The sequence below is a fragment of the Coturnix japonica genome, chromosome 4, assembly GCF_054131305.1.
Source record: "Coturnix japonica strain WE chromosome 4, WE-NBRP24, whole genome shotgun sequence".
Classification (NCBI taxonomy): Eukaryota; Metazoa; Chordata; class Aves; order Galliformes; family Phasianidae; genus Coturnix; species Coturnix japonica.
Genome location: NC_140666.1, coordinates 57,591,355 through 57,597,300, shown reverse-complemented (window position 1 = coordinate 57,597,300; position 5,946 = coordinate 57,591,355). Strand labels below are relative to the sequence as shown.

General features: G+C 44.7%; 1 protein-coding gene across 4 annotated transcripts in view; it reads left to right on the top strand.

Moving 5' to 3' along the window:
• The first annotated feature begins 62 nt into the window (after window positions 1-62).
• Window positions 63-5,946, top strand: part of USP53 (ubiquitin specific peptidase 53) — a 34,643-nt gene continuing 28,759 nt past the window's right edge. For 2 of the 4 annotated variants that reach the window (XM_085546930.1, XM_085546931.1), the window contains exon 1: window positions 77-215. The gene's annotated coding sequence lies outside the window, so the exon portion shown is untranslated. The other 2 variants (XM_015861901.2, XM_015861902.3) reach the window with 2 other exon arrangements.

The following is a 5,946-nucleotide window of genomic DNA, read 5'->3' as shown; positions in this document are numbered from 1 at the left end:
GCGCGTGCGCATCGCCCAGCTGGGCGGAGGCGGCTCCCGAGGCGGGGTGGGCGCACGCGCACGCGCCGCCCCGCAGGGCGAGACGCGGGGAGACGGAGGAGGGGACGGCGGCGGGAGGGGGAGCAAAAGTTGCCGTGAGGGCGGGGCGGCGGCTGGAGTCTCCGCCGGGAGGGGGCGAGAGAGGAGCCTACGGAGGGTGCCGCCGGACACGGGAGGTGAGGCGGGGGGTGCCCCGGAGGAGCCGAGCTGGGGAGGGGTGGGAGGACTCGCCCGCACCGGCCGGGATGGGGCGGGCTGTGCGGGGGCTGCTTCGCCCGAGGGCGGCGGGCGGCCGCGGGTCCCGTCCCGCGCGGGGCCGTTGTGAGGGGTAGAACCGCCGTGTGCTCAGCGGTGCGGAGCGGCTGGACGCAGCCCGGGGCCAACGGCGGCCGCTCCGCTCCGCACCGCGTTGTCCCCGCTGGGCGGGTTGTGTAAGCGGCGTTAGGCCGGCACGGCTCGATTCGGCTCCGAGCAGTACGCGGACCGCGCGCGGGACGGGCTGAGTTCGGGGGTTGTCTCGCTGAGGGCCAGAAGTTAATGTTTAACGCCGTAGTCACATGCCCGTCAGCGAGCTCCGCCGGAGTGTTTTCGGAGTGTTTGGAACAGGAAATGCCGGTGCAGGTAGCGTGGAACTCGGTGAAATTTAATCAGTTCCCAGCGTTTGCAGCCGCACGAGCAGCGCTCCGGGTGCAGGTGGGTGTCTGGCTGCATGCAAACTGCTCGGCATCCGTCGCTCCGACTGTCTCTTGCTTTGATTTTCAATGCAAATACGTTAAAAGATACTTTCCAGAGGTGATACCTTGTTTTCTCAGCGCGTATTTTTCTCTTCCCGAAGTAAGTGTGGGTTTTATGTGTCTGCTTTTAACCCCTTGTTTTGCACGTGTTTTGCTTTGAAGTTTTGGGGTTTTATAAGAGCAAATATTGGATCGTGTGAATGGATTGTGCCGGACTGCTGATGTGCAGCCCCTTCTCCTGTTGTCCCCGTGTTGTCCTCTCGTGAAGTGATGACTTTGGCTATGGAAACAGCGAGAGTTTGTTATGATCTGAATGCACGTTGCTCTAAAGAAAGAACAAGTGATCTTCTACCTTAACAGTGCTGCAATGTAGGATGTAGTTACTGTTTGTCAGGATTTTTAATATCAACTCACTTCTGTAAAAAGTTTTTACCCTGGACCGGTGAGATGCTGATAGGAAAAACACCAAAACTGTACTTGATTTTACTATCCAAACTTGATAGTGCAGAATCTTTAGATATAAAGGATACATGGTGTACAGCAGGAAGAATCGTCTGTTTGTGGGATCCACGAGGCTTCAGGGTCAATGTTAGTGCTGTCACGTTTCAGTTACATTGTTTTCCAAGGTCTCGATTGCAACACTTGTATGGTTTTTCCTCAGTTATTGGTGCTGGATGCAGTAAAAATCTGTGTCAGTTGAGGGGCACAGCAACAGGAGTGAAGCCTGTTCAAAAGCTTCTTCAGAAATGCTTTTTTGGCTGCAGTGGAAGCACTTTGGATTTTGGCAGGGCACGGTGAAACATTGATGTGCTGAAGCTGTACCAAGGTTATGGACTTGTTGGTGTTTAAGCTGCGTGGGCTGAGGAAGAAGGGTTGTAGAAAGCGAGCTTTGGGGCAAGAAATAGAAACTTGATGTTTTTCACATCTGGTAATTATCAAACATTCCAGAGAACAAAACACTTCAGAAATGACTGAGAAGCCGTCAAACAAAAATCTCTGTAGTTTGTTGTTGTGTTTAAGAATGTGTCTCCGTGTGTTCGTGAGCTGTCAGTGAGGAAGGATAGTCAGGAATAGCACTCTGGGGGTTTCAACACCTTCAGGTTGGTTCGGTACCTTGGTGGGTCTTGTATTTAACATATGCTGATACTTGAATTCAGCAGGGAGGAATGCTCGTATGAGAAAACTCAAAGATAACTTGCTGCTTTAGGGCATTTGGGCTCTACATTTTTTACAGGCGAGACACTCTGCTGCCTTCTCTGCTGCTTCTGTCCTACTTCTCCATCTGCATTCATTAGTGTGAGTTTCTATGCTTGATGATTCACTGTAAATGCTGGCTCGTGTCATGTCTTGGGAATTTGTCTTTAAGATCTTTCCTCAGTGTTGCCATTGTGGCTGTTTCTAAAGTCAGTTCCTAGTTGCGACAGTTGGGAGATGCTGCTGTGAACCTGTTGTTTTCTTTTAGATGCAAACAGGAAAGTTTTCATTGGAACAGTTTAAAGAAAAAATTGTATGCTTTTAACAGGAGCCATCTGTGATAGCATCTACGCTTCTGATTCTCCCATCCTGAAAGGATATGAATAAGTCTGACATCACAGAGCAGTGATGTAGCTTTTGAGGGACCGCTAAATGGATGTGGGCAAGAGGAGAGACAATGGAGATATTTAAAATAGAAGTTTGGTTCTAAAGTCTTCAGACTTTGGGTGGAAGTATTTCAAGAGAGAAGGCTGTGAAATAACGCTTCTGTCTCCTGGGGACTTTCTGAGCCAGTGTTGAGAGGTAGAAGGAATGTGCCAGCCCAATAGTACTGCTGCTGTGCCTGCCGTTACCCCATGAAATCAGGGCTAATTGGCACAGCCGGAGATGCGATTTAATTGGTTTTAGAAATGTTCTTGTTGCAAATCATGTCTTGCGAGTATGTGCTCTTAGTAATGAAAGGTTTTTTGCTCTATCTGATGTTTCAAATACTGAATCATAGAATTACCCAGGTTGGAAAAGACCTTGGAGAGATCATCAAGTCCAACCAAGCCTAACCAGTACCCTAACTCTAAAAACCCTCCACTAAATCATATCCCTGAGCACCACGTCCAAACAGCTCTTAAACACAACCAGGGATGGCGATTCAACCACCTCCCTGGGGAGCCTATTCCAGCACCTACCTTTTTATAAGCATATAATTTGAGGGCTTTTGGAGACAAACAAAAGCTAAGGACCACTAGGAGCATTAGAAGTATATTAGAAAAAGTGAAATCTTTTGTCACATACAGTTCAACACAGTAGTAACAATGGGGACAAATTAGTACAGTTATATTTATGGTAGCTTTTATATATTATAAATAAAGATTTTTGATCTGTTGATGAAATTTGATGATTTTAAATGTCACGCTTTAAACTGGCAAAAACATTCACATTTTCAGATCGTAAGCTCTTGGATTTTTGATGAACTTCATCCTGATGGGGGGTGGAGATGTCCTAACAGTGTTAGCTCAATGTTGAAGTCTAACAGTTTTCCATAGTATGTTTTATCCTTTCAAATGCACTTAGTCATTATTCCTTCCAAATGTATCTAAACTCCCAAGTTCTAACAAATTATCAGTTGAGAAACTGATTTACCAGAGTCATCATATCACTGAGATGGTGCCAAGCTCATTGTAGAGGTGTGAGCTTCCAGCAGAAACTTTGTTACTTAAAAGTAACTTTATTGTTGGGCACTGAAGCAGTTAGCCACTATTCATCAATGCCATGCACTGGAATGCATTGCAGAATGAGACTGAGATGTAAGTGATGATTCTTCAGCCAAATTTCAGACTCAGTCAACAACTTCTGAACCCATTGGCAGGTCTCTACACAATTTAACAGAACGTATAGAAGTCCTAACAATGATTGTGCACTTATAGAGTGCATGGAAATAGGCAGCTGGCTAGAAAAGAGAGACAGATGTCTAAACTCAAATGTGCTTGGAAAAAGTAGTTGATGTGAAGTAGTAACTATGCCATTTTCTGTGCTAATTTAGCAGTGTTAATCTTATATTGAAAAGATGGTGCAAGCCACAGTTCCCAGCTCCCAGGGTATTTGTATGAAACTGGTGAAAATGTGCATTTTTACAGATCAGTGCATTTCTTGTTCTGGAAGCCATAAAGCTAAGTGACAGAAATGCATTTTGTCCTGTATGTCTGCATAGCTAATGGCAGCCTCATGCTTGATGGGGAATGGTGGTGACTGAGGAACGGCTGCTAAAGCTGAGCAAGGTTGAAGAACTTAGGCTGATAAACAGCTGTTGCTTTAAAAGTTCATGATTTTTTTTCCCTTGGTTGAAAGTTGTCATCCAAAATTTGTCCCTTTAATCTGAAAGGCAAGAATATTCCTTTGAATCCCAGATGATAAAAATCTTCCATAGCGTGTTAATTAACATCGTGTGAAACATCTGCTTTGCTGAAATGCTGTACTTTTTGGAGACTCTGTACAGTTGGATGAATTATGATCAATTCTCAATCACTCACACCTTTGTTAGCCCAAGAACTTATTAGCCACTGAAATTTAAATGTCCTTTATAAATGCTTCAGTGCAACACCAGCTTACTATGGATATGTAGGGACAGTATTCAGCTCCTAATTATAGTCCTGGAGAAGACTGAATTTAGGTCAAGTGAGTCAGTGGTCTTGAGTCGATCAGCAGCTTCTCAGATGTTTGGAATGGCTTCCATTGAGGGTAGGGAATAATATGTTTAGTGGATGGGCCAAAGCAGGCAAAGTTTGCTGTGACTACAGAGCATGTGTCTGTGCCAGCATCTTCCACAATGGCTTTCTTTGATCAAAAAACTTGAATGCACGATCTACATTTCTCAACATGATGGTACTATAAACTTTCCCCTCCTCAGGGAGAGGCAGAGGCTGCAAAAGTAAATGTGTGACAAATGTTAATTATATTGCTCATAGCACTGTTGGAAAAGCTCTTCTACAATGCCCATCTCGCTAGTGAATAAGAAGTGATGCAATGTAATATTTGATATAGGTTATTAGTAGAGAAAGGAAGATTAGTGGGATTTCCCACCCCAAAGTAAGACTGAGCAATCTCGGTGGCCTGAGATTGTTAAGTACTGTGTTAAGTAGAATTATTACACAGCTATTTTCTGTTCCTTGGTTTAAGTCTGACCCTTCTGGAGGAGGAAGACAATAGTTAATAAAACAAAGGGACTGCAGTGCAAGTTTTGTATGATGTCTAGCTTAGTATAATTGCAGAGAGCTTTTAAATGGAAGAGCTATCTGCTGTGTCCTTTTTAGTTTAGGGTGTTTTTTTTTAATTGTTGCATATTGGAATTGTTTGGGATGAGTTGTTTAGTTTGGCGTATGTGATTTAAAGAATACAGAGAGAGTAATTTTAGAAGGTTGTATAACTTTGAAGTAGTCACTCCCGATTTTCCCAATGCTGCATTTAAAGTTCTCTGGGAAGGTGTCCTGATGTTGTGGGGTTATTGAAAGAGGTCATGTTATATGGCTATAACACAACAGTCTTCTGGAAAATGGATGGAAAATTGCACAATGCATGTGTTCTGCAGTATATCGTTTTACTTACAAACCTATTTGTGTGTTCACCTGGTGTGATAGTTGGTAAAGGTTTGTATTTGCAGCTCTGTGGATGTGAAATTAAACAGCACGCACCTACTTTACTTTCCATCTATCTTTTTCCCCTATTGCTCCGTTGCTGTAGGCTGAGCAATATTGACCTTGAACTGCAATCAGCAGAGGACGGGAAAGCTGAATCATCTGTGCCGATGGATTCCCCTCTGCTGGAGTGGTTTTGGAGATGTTATGTATTAAGAAGTCAGGTAGTTTTGGTTGGGATACACTGATAGCAAGCCTAACGTTTGTGGGTCAGACCCAGACTGATTCTATTTTCAAAGGTGGCATCGCATTGGTATCATCATCACAGTATCACAGTCTCGTGTGGGTTGGAAGGGACCTTAGAGATCATTGAGTTCAACCCCCAGGATTCAAGCCTCTGTGTAGCAGAGCGGCACTTCTACCACTTGCGCCACAGGGGATTCGAACCCGGGCCCTGGTGTTGCAAAGTGGCATTCCTACCACTGCGCCACCGGGACACACAATTTTGGCAGTTGAAAGAGTTAAATGTAAATTTGTAATTATTTGTTTAGGAATTAAAAGTTACAGTTCTATGT